Source organism: Podarcis melisellensis (genome assembly GCF_964234715.1).
Source record: "Podarcis melisellensis genome assembly, chromosome: 6".
Classification (NCBI taxonomy): domain Eukaryota; kingdom Metazoa; phylum Chordata; class Lepidosauria; order Squamata; family Lacertidae; genus Podarcis; species Podarcis melisellensis.
In genome coordinates, this window is record NC_138538.1 from 67,344,901 (window position 1) to 67,360,917 (window position 16,017).

Sequence of the window (16,017 nt, forward strand, 5' to 3'; positions counted from 1 at the left end):
ATGCTAATATGCTATACAAAGTCCCATCTCCTAACTAGGGAATATTTTCTTTTTAGCAGCAATATTTCACCATGCATTAACCACACTGTTTCAAGAATATTTATGCAATCGCCAAGAGGGCTAGAAACTTGCTTTGGGAGGGGGGAAATGTTTTGGAAGTTGAACATTGTGAAAATGTGCTTTTTGGTAGAATCTCACAATACACGGAACGCTGAGTGTTTGCCTCGTCTTTTTTCAATACACGAGTCATGCACCCAGCGTGGCTGAAGAACTGCACCATAATGACTGAGTCTCATTAAACTTCAAAATTATGAAATGGTGCCTCTGTGTCAGATATATGTGTGTGTGTGTAAGGAGGAGTAAAGAAGGAAGCGTATCTTTCAGACCGCACTATTGCCTGGGATTTCGCCATCACTTCAGGGACAAGTGCCTGGAGATGAGAAAATGCCCCATGCTGCTTATAGTTAAAGAGGGCTCTAATTACATGCTGTCCTGGTGATTGTTCTATGGAGTGATAGATGCTGTATTTAAGTACATTTCATCTAACAATTTCTGGGGCGATTGTGAATTAGAAAATCAAGGCCGACTTGCTCACAGATTATTCTGTTCTGGCTTCTGTGCTCTTTGTCTCCTTAATTCATGCTCCCTCTAGCTTGCAATTTTAATTAGCACCTGCTTCCATCGCATGTGGGTTATGGCAGACTGTGTCACTACACACAGCCGTGGGAATGTCAGGTTCCATTTGCTACAGTAAGTTGCGATCCCAAGCAGACTTGACACGGAAGTTCCGCGGCAAACATCTGGACCTAAACAGTGAAGGGATTGTGGTGATCACGTCCCAGACACCAGAATACATCTGCATGCAACAGTGGTGTGTGATCAGTGGACTAGGGGGACTAGGCTAGGCCCCTAAATGTTCCCAGTAAATTAGAGTATTAAAAGCCTGCACCTTCTTCCCAAAGTCTAGGAGGCTTCTGCCTAGCTTTAGAGAAGCAGGTACGATGCTCACGTGTGCAATGTTGGGAGGTCACGGCCTCACACACGTGACGTCCGCCCATCACCCTCACAAGCTGACACCTCAGGTCCTAACTGTTCCCCTATAAAATATTTCACCACTGGCATGCAGTACCATTCAGATGTCTGGTGCCTGCCATACACTTGTGCCCTGAAGCAGTGAAACTGAGCCACCAGCATAACCGTTCATGAGTTGCCAGCTGTTGGGAGTAGAAGTCGTCCTTAGGGACACAGGTGGCGCTGTGGTCTAAACCACCAAACCTCTTGAGCTTGCTGATCAGGTCAGCGGTTCAAATCCGCACAACAGGGTGAGCTCCCGTTGCTCTGTCTCAGCTCCTACCAACCTAGCAGTTCAAAAACACACCAGTGCAAGTAGATAAATGGGTACTGCTGCGGTGGGAAGGTAAACAGCATTTCCGTGCGCTCTGGATTCCATCACGCCAGAAGCAGTTTAGTCATGCTGGCCACATGACCTGGAAAGCTGTCTGCGGACAAACGCCGGCTTCTTTGGCCTGAAAGTGAGATGAACGCTGCAACCCCATAGTCGCCTTAACCGTCCAGGGGTCCTTTACCTTTTACCTTTAGAAGTGGTCCTAGAATGGAGAAGCACAAACAGAGGCGCCGCCTTACAAATTGGTATTGATTTAGCATTTATTCTGCAGGGGGAAAGATCCCCCAAAGCCAAGTGTATTTCAAAAGCCCTGAATCCCAGAGTTTGTGTCCTTCAAGAAAGCATCTTTCTAGAAAGAGTATCTCAAGAGAACTTATTCTTGCAGAAGACAGCTCCAACATTCATTGCCCTTGAGGAGCATTTTAATAATATTGGATCAAACCTGGAATGCAGATTTGAGCTTTATTGTTAATGTCACTAAATTCCTTGCAATGGTAACTGAAGGTTTTCTGTTCTTTTCCCTGATCTAGATCCTTTCCTGTAAGAGTTTATCTGCTGTTTTCCCAGCTGTGTCTTCTGTACTCATCTTCTCCCGCTTTCTTTTCCTGTGCTAGTTTTGGAACTAACATAGCTTTGTTTGTTAACCTTAACGGACGGACACACTGATAATTATTTTCTAAAATAAGAAATAGAGGAGGCGGGGTTTAGGTGCTGTTGTACAGCCAACATTTCAGATGAGCTCCTTGAATTGTAGAAGTTGAGGCTTTTCTTTCATTTATTTCTACTAACTCTAGAGTCAAGCGTTTTTATTAACGCATCCTTCAATTTCGAATCATGCTACTTTTATGTTCGTTTTTAAAAGCTTCATTTGATGGTAAATGTTCAAGAAAAGGTTATTGAGCTCATTCAGGATTCTCCCCTCTGTGCTATCCATTTACCAAGACAGTACTGATAGTTGAATAACTGGGGTTTTTTTTTTAAGCAAGCTAAACTATAATAAATTGCATTGAGTCTTCTTAACAAACAACTTTAACCTGAAGGCATTCACTTCTGTTAAGTAAATCTCTTATCCCATTACCTTTTAAAACACTTTTTTTTAAAAAAAGAAAGGAAGAGATTAGGAAACATCCGCCAGGTTCCAGTGCCTCAATGATGAGTTGTATCTCTTCTTTCAGACTACCTGCAGCAGTATTGAGACCATTAATATGGCACGGTTTGATCTTGAGGTGCCACTGGGCTGCATGCCTCAAGAAGAAAATCAATAGACCAGACAGAACGGATGAGATCCTAGATTCAATATTTTGTTATCTAAAGAGATCTGGGAGGGAGGAGTTTGTGAGGGTACAAAACATGAGAAAGTAGCCACACTGGAAGTTGCTTTAGGAGCCCAGACCACTGCTGTAGGCACGTTGTGACTCTTCAGGATAAAATAACCTGCACGTAGAAAACAACATGCCAGCAAGAAGGCTGTCTGAATGACAAGACTATTCACGTTTGTTAAGACACAGAACTGAGAACTCAATATCAGGCTTGAATCCAGCATAGTGCTAAGTATACATCCTCTCAACTCAAGGATTTCCACTTGTGAAACAGGACTTTCCCACTTCTTCTCAGCCTGCGTGCGCCCCAAGTCCTCCCCAACTCTGCTCCAGATTGCTCCTGAGGACAGATTTTGAGGGGAGTGCAGGACAGTTGCTTAGGGCTGTTGGATGCAAGCCACATGTATTTTACAAGGCTAGTACCGTAGATTCAAACCTGCCTATTTTCAACTTTCGGCCACATCGCTATAAACAGGGGTCAGCAACCTTTTTCAGCCGTGGGGCAGTCCACCATCCCTCAGACCATGTGGTGGGCTGGACTATAATTTGGAGGGAAAAAATGAACGAATTCCTATGCCCCACAAATAACCCAGAGATGCATTTTAAATAAAAGAACACATTCTACTAATGTAAAAACACGCTGATTCCCAGACCATCCACGGGCCAGATTGAGAAGGCAATTGCCTACCCCAGCTATAAATATTGTTTATGCTTGACAATCACAAGCCCGGGACAAGCACACCAAACTCTACACTGCTTCTTCCACACAAAGGGTGTTGCAGTCCATTTTCTCAGCAGGTTCTCTGTTGTCTTTACAGACAAAGGTAAAAGATAAAGGACCCCTGGATGGTTAAGTCCAGTGAAAGGTGACTATGGGGCGCAGCGCTTATCTCGCTTTTCTGGTTGAGGGAGCCGGAGTTTGTCCACAGACCAGTTTCTGGGTCATATGGCCATCATGACTAAAATGCTTCTGGCGCAACGGGACACCATGATGAGTGCCAGAGCGCACAGAAATGCCATTTACCTTCCCGCCAGAGCAGTATCTATTTATATACTTGCGCTGGTGTGCTTTTGAACTGCTAGGTTGGCAGAAGCTGGGACAAAGCAACAAGAGCTCACCCCATCTCAATGATTCGAACCACCAACCTTCTGATCGGCAAGCCCTAGAGGCTCAGTGGTTTAGACCACAGCACCACCCACATCCCATCTATAGAGACAACACCATTAGTCATCCTCAAGCTGCCAACCCATTGAAGCTTAATGCACACAAACACTTAGGCTCAAAACGGTACATTATGATTCTTAATCCTATGCCCATTTATTTGGGTTTAAGTCCCACTGAACTCAATGGGATTTGCTTCTAGGTAGATATACGCATATGGTGTTACATGGTTTAGGAGTCTGCCGGCCATATTTATTAAATTTATTTAAAATATCGTAGGCTGTCCTTTAGGGTCAAATCCATTCATGGCAGTATCCAGCATAGAAATTGAATATAATCAATAACAAAAAATTCAAAGGGTTGGGGTGCTTGCAGCTAAACCTGCCCTAGGTCCTTTTTCATTTAAAAATACTCTCCCCAAACTATTACTTCATCTTTAGAGAAAGGAAGAGTCCTCATATCCCACCACCCTCATGCTAATTTATGAATGAAAAGGCAGCTTAGTGAGTACAATTTTGACGTGGAAAAGAGCCTGATGGGAAAGGGCTATGCCTGCCTGCCCGCTTTTACTGCCTGGAGCCTGCCCAGGCTGCTTTGAGTTTGAAAACACAGAGGAAAGAATAATGTCACTCCACTTAATGCACAGTTTGAGCCTCCATTTCATTTATGAGCCTCAGCCAGAGTTCAGATCCCAGGTTTTACTTTCACCTCAGAGTTTGTTCTGATGGCATGCCAGCAGCCAGCTTTCATTAATGGAACTTCTCACACAAGTGATGTAGACAGACACACACTCTCCGAAACCTCCCTCTCCCTGCTGACCATAACATCTCTCATTGCCTAGGTTACAGACTGTTCCCCACCTAATGTTCCTTTCTATGTATGATGCAGCATTACAATATTCTGGATGATTTCATGGGATCTCGTCTATGACCAAGGTGACATAGGACACTATTTCCTCCCAGTGGACCTTGATAGGGATGAAATGACATACGGGTTGCAGGCAAACAGCAAGACAAACCAAACAGCATTGCCTCGAAATGTCATGATGTGAACCTTTCCAAAAACCACTAGTTGCCCTAGTATGCAAGTTGCTTCCATGGCAGGAGGAGAAAGCTTTGGGCTCATCCATCCTGACCCTTTGGAGATGTGCACATTTTAGTAGGAGCTGGAATCTGCACGCATTATAGGCCAAAGCCTGATCACAGAATCATACAGTTGGAAAGGACCCTGAGGATCACCTAAGTCCAACCGGCTGCAATGCAGGAATATGCAGCTGTCCCTTACGGGGATTGAACCTGCAACCTTGGGGTTATCAGCGCCACACTCTAACCAACTGAGCTATCCAGGGTATTCCAATCCAGCTCATTCACATACACACACCTATTTCATGTGATGGACGTGCTGCATGAACAGGATATTTATAGGCATAAACCCTGGTTCATATTAAAGTTTCCAAGTGTTTGGTGGGGAAGGCTATGGAAGCCTGAAATTCATTACCATGCCTTGGTGCATGTACTAGTTAGCTCAAGCATTATCACCCTCCAGATTGTGGTACCTCTAGCTTCCGTCAACTTCGATCATTGGACATGTTGGCTGGGGATGATGGGAAGTGGAGTTCATTGCCATCTGAAGGACTGCATGCCCTCCACCTCTGCCTTTGATGCTAAGGCTATGGGGAGCCTCACCTTTAAGCAGATGGATAGCAGATGGACATATTCATGAGTGCGGTTCTCTTCTCAGATTTATAAAAGCATGATTTATTGCAATTTGGTTCCCCCACCCACTTCTTCCACTGTTTTAACTCCCAGCCCTGTTGTCCAGGGAATTACAATGTGCCTAACGGATACAAATGTGAAGTGGCTACCATTCTGAAACTCAGCAAAACAAAAGCATTTCCAGGTCACCCTTTCAAGGGTTTCATTCATTATAAAAGGTGACATCCTGCTGTTCCTGGGGCATCCTGCCCTTGAGTCAGCTCTGAAGGATTGAATGCAAGGCAAACAGAGATGCCAGCAGGAGAGCAGAGTAAAATAAAGAGCTCAGCCTGGCAAAGATTAAATTAAAATACCTGCCTTTCATCAAGTTATGTATTCAATTTGCTGAATTAAAGTTATACAGCTCATTACATGTCTCTTGGCATAGCGATGCTTGCGAGAAGCAAACTCAGCACCGGAGCCACAAGGAAATGGGAAAAAGGCCAGTGTTGCTTTTAATGTTCGAAAGCCACGAGTGGACCCTCCAGGTGCGGGAACACAGAGGAAAGTGGCCTCAAGGCCGTCTGACAGCCAAAAGAGCAGGAGCTAAGCAGCATACAGATAAACAGACCTGCCTGAACACTCAAGAGAGCAGTCCAGCTCTGGAGGGGAGCATACGCTTTTTATGCACCTTGGCACGAAGAACCAGATGCACAAATATAAGATGGGGGACACCTGGCTTACCAGCAGTACATGTGAAAAGGAGGATCTAGGGGTCTTAGTAAACCACAAGCTCAACATGTGCCAAAAGTGTGATGCAGCGGGGGGTGGGATCTAATGTTATTCTAGGCTGCATCAACTGAAGTATAGTGCCCAGATCAGGGAAAGTAGCAGTACCACTCTATTCTGCCTTGGTCAGATCACACCTGGGACTCAGCTACACTAGTAAAGAAAAAAGTGTTTTATATGCGTTATAACACTGTGACACCAGATGGCGCTGTGGGGTTCCATCTTTCGCCAACGTGATTTCCCACTTTCAAGTTTACAATGTGTTTTCCTGAAATGCTGTTTTTGATGTGTCTAGTTCAAGCCATGGAGTACTATGTCCAGTTCTGGACACCACAAACAACTTAAGAAGGAAGTTGACAAGCCAGGATGTATGCAGAGGAGGGAAACCAATAGGATCAAGGGTCTGGAAACGAAGCCTCATGAGGAGCGCTTGAAGGAGCTGGGTATGTTTAGCCTGGAAAAGAGGAGACTGAGAGAAGATAGGATAGTCATCTTCAAAGGGCTGGAGGGCTGTCACATGTAAGAGGGAACAAGCTTATTTTCTTGCTCTGAAGGGTAGGACTCGAATCAAGGGCTTCAAGTTACAAGAAGGGAGATTCCGAAGAGCATTCTGACAGCAAGAGCTGATCAACAGTGGAACGGTCTCCTTTGGGAGGTTGTGGGCTCTTCTTCCTTGGAGGTTTTTAAGCAGAGGTTGCCTGGCCATCTGTCATGGATGCTTTAGTTGAGATTTCTACTTTGCAGAGGCTTGCTCTGCAACTCTATGATTCCATGACTTCCAGAGGGGTTGTTATAAACCCCCAGGAGGTTATCAAGATGAAACTCCAGCCTTAAGTATGTTATATGTATCTGAGCCAATGTGGGGTCAATTACGGAAGTGTGAGCACCCACCTTCTTAGTGTTAGATTGCTATGGCACCTTTCCTAAGTGGCGATAAGTTCTGGAGGCTCAGCGCTTTCCAGGATTGGTTTCATTTTAAAGGAGGTCGCCGGAGGCTTATGGCACTTTGGAATATATGAGATTTGTTTACAGATATGCAGGTTGAGCAAATGAGGAAGCAAACTAGCTTACCTACTGCAAAAAGCAAAATCCACTACCCAACTCAGCTTTCCAGAGACACCCTTGTGTCTCTACAAGCTGCTTGCTTGCAGACCCTTCTACACTCAGCTCAGTTCTCTTCCTGGGCCCTTTCCCCCCCCCCCAAGGATCATCTTGTCCTACCACCTGCAATTCAAGAATCTCAGCTAAAGCACCCATGAGAGATGGCCATCCAACCTCTGCTTTACCTCAGTACGTTTATCTACATACATGTTACTTGGGCTGGAAAAATGCATTTGGAGCATTTGGAACTGCATTCAGAGAAATGTGACTTTCAAATGATGGCAACATTTTGGTTCGCACATGGTTTCATAAAATGCAAATTATGTAAGTTCACCATTAAATGCAAAATGAAACCCATCCCTATTCACAACACAGTCAAAGAAGGCCCTTTTCAATTTTTTCCCTGATACAGTCATACCTTGGTTGTTGAACACCTTGCGACTTGAATGTTTTGGCTCCCAAAAGCCACAAACCCAAAAGTGAGTGTTCCGGTTTGCAAACGTTCTTTGGAACCCGAATGTCCAACGCAGCTTACACGGCTTCCAATTAGTGCATGAAGCTTCTGCAGCCAATCAAAGCGGCACCTGGGTTTTTGAACTTTTTTAGAAGTTGAATGGACTTCTGTAACGGATTCTGTTCAAGAACCAAGGTTCAACTGTATTTACCAATTCCTTAGGCTGTGTGTGTACATAAAGCTGAAGAAAAGCACATTCGTTTTCCCACATTCATTCTCCATTTTGTCCGCCTTACACAGACATAGGGAAACTTGGCCATCCAGATGTTTTGGGACTACAACTCCCAACATCCCTAGCTAATAGGACCAGTAGTCAGGGATGATGGGAGTTGTAGTCCCAAACATCTGGAGGGCCGAGTTTGCCTATGCCTGTCCTTACACTTCAAACTTTCCCTGTGACTCCCAGCAGCTGCCTCGGGAGAAGCAGAAAGTGTCAACCAACAGCAAATGAAATCATCTGCAGCTAAGACTTTGTGTGGGCATTTCGGGGAGCAGGGGAAAGAACTCAAAATGCCACAAAGGGCATCTAGGCTTTAATACACCAGATTCATGTTAAGTCATGGGCAAGGCAACAGTTAAGTCTGAAACAACAACCACAACAAGTCACTGGTCAGAAGGAAAAATAAGCACAAACTCATAACGTCACTGCAAATGCGATCATCGCAAAAGTATTTGCAAAGCAAGAATTCCTAAGTCCTGAAGGTACAAGCATATCGTTCTTCCATCAAAAGTTTGCTTAACTTCAGCTCAGGAAGTCAGAGAAGAGCCTTCACACACCGATCCTTCCCTTTTCTCTCTTTTTCAAGATACAATCCAGAAAAAGTTACCTCTCATCCTCTACCTACTCAGTTAAGAGTTAGGCAGACTGCTCTGTACCTTAATAGTTTGGGCCTCACCGCGCATCTCCGTGGCTCTCCCCTGCGTTTCATTAGCTTATCGCGCCGCAAACACTGTTCCTCATCCCTGTGTTCTTTTCTGCAGCTCGGCTGGTAAATTTAATGCTTATTGCCTAATCACATTCCTCTCAACAGGTGAGGAAGGATAAAACAGCTGGGGGAAAATGACAAAATATTGTGCACATTTTCTGGTACGTAAGCAAGCTGGCTCCCAACTTCACAGGCAGCTACTCCCAGCAGCTCCAAAAATGCAGAAAAAAGGGGGAGGCGTAAAGGTTAGTGGGAACTAGTCAGCCCCAGGAACAAAAAACAGAGGCAAAGTTGTCCAAATGCCATGTTTTGTGCTCTTCCTTCAGAAAATTTGTTACCATTGTTAGTATGGTAATTTGATTTATTATCTACTCTTCACCATAAGGGCCCACATAGGATCATAGCAGTTTAATACTACAAAATGAAAAACAGAAGACCTTCCAAGTATCCCTATTTTCCAGGGACAGTCCCAGATTTACAGAAGCAGTTCCAGTTTCTGATTTGATCCCGGAATGTCCCACTTTTCCTTAGAACGTCCTTATTTTCACTGAAGAAATGCTGACATTGTATGGAGTTATCCAAATCCCTGAGCCATCTGAAGGCAGCCCCATAGAGGGAAGTTTTTACATTTTTTACATTTTTTAATATATGTTGGAAGCCACCCTGAGTGGCTTGGGGAACCCAGTCAGATGGATGGGCTATAAATAGTAAAATTATTATCATGGAATAGGATGTCCCTATTTTCATCAGAGAAATGTTGGAGGCTATGACAGTTTGGGACAAGAATAAGGTGGGTCCAAATATCTCAGGTGTTAAAGCCCAACATAAAGAGGTGTGTCTTCAGAATATAATGCAAGCTGCACAATGAATAGGGCAGAAGAGCTTCTCTGGGGTGGGAATTACACAAGAGGCTGCCCAGAGGATGCCCTCTCCCGAGTTGTCACCTTCTGAAGTTCTGAGTGGTGGAACAATCAAGAGCATCCCTCTCTGCTGATCTTGGCACCCAAGGGTATCTGTAGGGAGGGAGGTGGTCTTCAAGAAACTTTGAGCCTAAGTCATACAGGGGTTTCAGAAAACTAATGTGAGCATCTTGAATTGGGCCACAAAACTAGAAATCAACATACCGTATTGGCCTGGATATAAGCCACACTTTTTTTTCCAAATTCCGACCATGAAAAATTAAAGTGTGGCTTAAATTCACGACCTTACAAAAATTTACTTTTACTGCAAAATGGAACGTGTGTTAGTGCCTTCAGAATTTTAAGGGAGTGGCTTATATTCAGGTATTGTCTTTTTTCTCCCCCCCCCTTGAATTTTGAAGGTGCGGCTAATATTCAGGTGCGGCTTATATTCGGGCCAATATGGTAGCTGCTTTAAAACAGGGCCTCTGTGAGTTCTAAACATAACCCCAGCTAGTCATCTGGCTGCTGCGTTTTCGACTAGCTGAAGTTTCCAAGTAGTTGCCTTCAAACCAATGGTCTGATTTTTAATTGACCAGCTGTCTCTTTAGGAGGAATTAGTACATACAGGTATAAAGCTACTTGAACGCTATGCACCTAACAGAATCCTTGAATGCTTAAATCCTTGGGTGCTTAAAATCCAAAAATCCTACATTAAACATGAAAACTTTCCTGCCTGAGACAGCTACACTAACCAGTGGATGGCGGGGAGCCTTGCATCATGGGAGCTCAGCCCAAAGTCCCCTCCTCTACTCACTTTCCCTCGTTGCACTCTGCACATGCTCTGGGGTACTCTTGGTCTGAGACACCCTTTTGTGGCTGGAACTTTGGGGAGGAGGGAGAAGGGTGAGTGTTGCTTTGTTTCGTTGGTTTTGTGAAGAACCAATATGGATGTGGCGCCAAAGTGGCAGCAGAAGGAAATATGTGCAGTGTGCAGATCTGCTGAGAGTGGGGCAGTTCCCAAATCGGAAGGGAGAGATATGAACAAGTTGAAAATCCTCACATGCTCATTTCTACACTATGCTTCAGGTGGCTGCATATACACTGTGGAAGCACTTTGCAACCTCCCCAGGAGAGGTTTATGTTTTGGTGCAGTGAAAAAAAGAACATGCATCTGATTCACACCAGAATTGGGTGTTTGCTATGCTTAAAAAAAAAAAGTGTAGTCTTTGACGGTAATGAATGAAGCGACCCTTGTCCCGAGACTGTTAGACAAGCTGCAGTTTCCAAACAGTTTCACCAAACAGCTTTGCGTCTTGTATGATGTAGCTAAACACCTACACACTTTTCTCCAAGGTTGCATCTGATAACATGTCTGGCCTGTGAGTCTTGAGGACATGAGCAAGGAAAAGTGATGGAGGGGGCAGCTTTTGACTTCCTCCTGCACCAGCATTTCACTCGAACAAGTCTTCAAGGCATTTTTTGGAACAATTTATGTTTGGCGATTCCAGATGCCAAACATGCCTGAGGTTTCCAGTGAAGAACATGCAATGTAGAAACCAAAACAGTGCAGACAAGCCACGGAGCTGTGATTAGTCATGGCTGCCTGACATATGTTCCCCACAGTGTATTTCTTAGTATTTAAAGGAAAAAAATATTCCATATTTTATGATGTTCCCATGTTCGGAAGCATGGATTTCTTTACTATTTATTTCATAAAATTTATACACCCCTTGATTCTTTAAAAAACAAAAAAACGCAAAGCGATTTACAAAAAGACAGAATCAGGAAATATGTAAAATAGATTAAAATGTACAGGAAGCTAAAATACTAAAACAGATTATAATTCACATCAGCCTTTCTAAGCATCTGGGTAGGCATAACAAGAATGTCCTTAGTGGGTGCCGAAAATCTAGTATGGATTTAATGACTGCTGGTTTAAAGATCAGAATTAAGGCTATTTCATGTGGGATCAAGTTTTACAAAGCTGAGAAACGGCAAAGTAAGTCTGATGCCCCCAAATCTGTTGACCCTCAACACTCTGAAGCAGATTTTGGGGTGGTGTAGGGGGCACATGGGGTAATGAGGGGAGGGGAAAGCCCCACTGCACAAGTGGAAATTGGTCCACTTCTTTAGTTAAATACCAACCTTTATGTATTGCTAGAGGAAAGCTCTAGCGAGTTGCCCTGTGCCTGTTTCTTGCTTACATCAGCAGTGGGCAGAATGACTTACAGATACGCCATTTTTATAAGCTTGTAATGGCCAACATCCGTTTTTACCACTCGCCTTAACTGTAGGAGCTCTCCTGCGCTTTTATAATACGGGCTGCTAGCAAGGAAAAAATATTTTCATTCCCCCTCTCCCAAACTCTTGATCACAAACAAATGTTTAGTTTCTCTCTTCACTACTTGTAACCTCGTTCTTGCATTTTTCACCCCTAATAAGCGCTATTTCATGATGGCAGGCGAACACTTTTCCTCCTCGGCTTAGATCAATACCTGTCTGAAAGTATTTGTTCACCAAAGGGGTAAAGCTTTTGCTCCTTCTCCCCAATGAACTTTTGCTCTGCTCTTAACATTACCTGCTTGTTACCTTAGATTCCTCTCTGTCTATTTCCTGAATGCTACTTGCCTCCACAGGGATTGTCAGAGAGTTAAAGAAAGTAAGAGTGTGTGTGTGAGGGGGGGGGGGAGAGGGAGAGGGAGAGAATGAGAATGCCCAGCACATTCTTCCTGTGCCTAATTAAAGGATTCTGCCAGCTATGGAACAGAAAGGCAAAATTAAGGTTTAATTTTACATTCTAGATACAAACCATGTTCCAGGGGTTGTTTACCAGCAGCGGAAAAGAAACTGGGAGGCACTGATCAAATGGGGATAGGTTACACTAGCTGTTCATGTGTTTTGGACAGGAACAGGACAGGCACAGTGGTACATTCTGCACAGAGATGTTTAGAAATTAAAGTAAGTGACTTGCTCCTGAAGTCACCTCTGTTCAAGAGCAGCCTTTGTGGAGCAGTAAAATTATTTGGATGTTCAAAGAGAGTGCAGAATTAAGAGACGATGCTCAATATAAACGGGGGTGGGTGGAGGGCAAGGTTAAATCGTTCTTCAGGGGCTTGTCAAAGCGCTGAATTAGAAAGGAGCAATCCTGCCAATTTCCATTTCTCTCAGCTTCTCATTTTTTCCAATCTTCAATCCTGTTTTCCACATTTCCACAGCAATTTGAGGATTATTATAATATATAAAAAATTCTAATCCTCATGAAAATTCATCAGCATTTTAGTGTTAACTTTTCCTAATAAACACATATTTTTAGGTGGTTTTGGCACTTGCCCCTCTAGTATAATGCATGTTTATATATGCTATTTTCACTAACAGGTGCACTTTAATGCACGCTTTCTCCTCATATATGCATTTTTGAACACTTTGGTTGGAGAACTATAGCACAACATTTCAGAGAAAAATAGCTATGTTTGGTTCAAGAAGTGCAAGTTACCTTGTTTCTTATCAAGAGGCAAACAAAACTGAATTTCTCACGCATCCCTAGCACTGAGCAAAACCTTTAACCTTCGACCCTGTTCCAATACTGAGCATACGCATGAAGATTATGCCAAACACAACATTTTTTTTAAAGACAGATGCCAGTTAACAACACATTAGGCTCCTCCACACAAGGGGAGATCTTTGTCACACCAGGATCCACCTTGCATGGAGGATTCCTATATATGTACATTTGTAATTTTACTTTTTATCGGAAAAGATTGACCACTCACATTGTAATATTTCAGAGCAGAGTACAGAAATGTCAAAAATAGTGCAGTTAAAATAACAACACAGCACACAAAGATGAACAGTTCCCCACCCAGTGCAACTTTTAAGGTCCAGAGGCACATTTGGAAATCAAAAACTGTCACGAGCACCACAAAATACCCATTTAGCAGCGGAAAAACTTGGAATTGTTCAGATACAGCACCCCAAAATAGACTTCCACCTCCAAAGCAATTAAAGCTCAGATGGGAGGGAGGGAGAGAGAGAGCAGGAATCCCTGCTACACAAACAAACAAACAAACAAACATCCCCTTCATTTTAAAAGAAAAGCGTGAACTTTGGGCAAGAAATGAAAGGGGTTCTGAGGGCACTGTCACCCCATGTAGAGCCACTTTGCACGGTCACAGAATTGGGGCTGGGGGCTAGTTGGTGGGTTTTTGCAGTCTCCTCACACATTATTCTGATGGTTGAAAGGGTTTGTCCAAATTCTCCTTCCATTTCTTCACAAACTGCACACCTGAATCTCTTCACATAGACAAACTTTACCTCAGCCTCCTCCCCTTACCTGATGGGTGTGCTTCACCTTCTCCAAACCTGTTCTGGGTTTACTCACAATCCTCCGGAGTGGATTTGGGGAGAGTACATGGTTGGGGGGAGGAGGCAGGAGGAGAGGACAAACAGAAATTCTATTGCTAATGGAACTGCTTAACTGGATACCACCTTGAACTCTTTTTGCCCAGGCAGGCGCATTACGTGACCCATGAGAGCAGCAAAATAAAAAGACTGCACAATGGTGATAGGGTAAAACCAGGCCAAATCTTTGACAGCAGCAGAAAGAGTAAGGGTTGGCATGGCATCAGGCCCCAGGATCAGTTCCTCATTCCACAAGGCCCATGTTGATGGAATGGATCCGCCCCAAACTCGTTCCATGGGTGTCGGTGAACCTTGCCGTGGTGCAAGCCAAGCAAGCAAAGTCTCACTGGGAAACACGGGTGCAGATTCCTAACAGGCAGATATTCCAAGTTTGGGGTGCTGTTGTCGTCCCCTTAGCCCCCCCCCCATACTATGTTGATCCTGCCCAATGCCATTTCCACCACAGTCCAACAGACCTACCACACAGTCCAACTCCCATCAACCTGCCCCCAGAGCCAACCCTGAAGACCCCAACAAAGATCTTCCAACCAAATGTCATTGCTACTTTACGACAAGTGAACTCTGTGCAGGCAAAACAAGTTTGAAAGCTTAAACCTGACCAGATTACCATACTACCCCACCCCCCACCCCGGTGCCAATACAACACACACCGCTGCCTAGGTGCGTTGCCACTGCACCACATCCACCTTTTGTGGGGCCCCAAGCTCCCCTCCAATAGTGTCCTTACAACCAAGACGACCAGGAGATGCACACTTCTAGGGGGCTGCCAAACCACCAAGCAATTTGTTTATTTTTTAATGGCCAACTCTAAGTGAACAACACAAGCAGCCAGAATGTGTTTGGAAAGCACTGGAATAAACTCACACCACAGCAGTTAATTCAGTTTATATAACCAATGATAGCATACAACCTCCCATCAGATGTCATGGAAATAAACAACTATCTGAATTTTAGAAGGCATCTGAACGCAGCCCTGTTTAAGGAAGTTTTTAATGACTGGTGTTTTAATGTGTTTTTAATCTTTTGTTGGAAGCTGCCCAGAGTGGCTGGGGAAACCCAGCCAGATGGGTGGGGTAGAAATAAATTATTATTATTATTTTCATCATCACTTCAGCGCTAGATGAAGAATAAAAATTGGCCACCAACCATCCTGCCCCACCCTGCCCTGCCCTGCAATTGCTGGTTAACTTACCAAGGAATAGAAGCCCACCTGCAGCTCACAAGATAAAATGGCTGTGAGCTCCCAGGGAAGCAGCCTTCATTATATAGGTTCCCCCCCTCCTCCTTGCAGCAAGGGCTCATGGGACAGCTTTTTCCCATGAACCCATTCTGCACAGGGAGAATAATTTTTACCAATCTAGATTTTGGAAGGCTTATTTTGGAAGCATTATAAAAACCCCTCGTTCGGGCAAATGTTGTAATAGCCCAGCCTACACTGCAACGAGGTAATTTTAAATCCAAATTCCATTTTAGTATATTTTAACATAGCTAAAGCTATTTTGCTCAGAATTCAAATTGGATGGCTGGGTTGTTGGGGGGGGGGCTGGAGATTACCTTTTCTAAATAACGGGATGGAACAGATGGAAGTTTAAATAAAAATATAAGACATGCTAGATGTGTTCTTTCATCTGAGCATAAAAAAGAGGTGTGAGTTATTATGCTGAACTGCTAATGGAATGACTGCAATACAGAAATTCAAAGTCATGCTAAGGAGGTTCTTTTGTCAGTGCAAGCATTTCTGCTCGCCTGATAAATGATCTCTCCTTTTCTCCCCCTATATGTTGTT

At 43.9% G+C, this 16,017-nt stretch overlaps 1 long non-coding RNA gene across 1 annotated transcript in view; it reads right to left on the minus strand.

The window, feature by feature from the left end:
- Positions 1-15,498, minus strand: part of LOC309371552 — a 34,081-nt gene extending 18,583 nt beyond the window's left edge. Inside the window, exon 1 of the long non-coding RNA XR_014169189.1 lies at positions 15,424-15,498. This is a non-coding gene — a long non-coding RNA (uncharacterized lncRNA). The remainder of the gene's footprint in view (positions 1-15,423) is intronic.
- Positions 15,499-16,017: the final 519 nt, after the last annotated feature.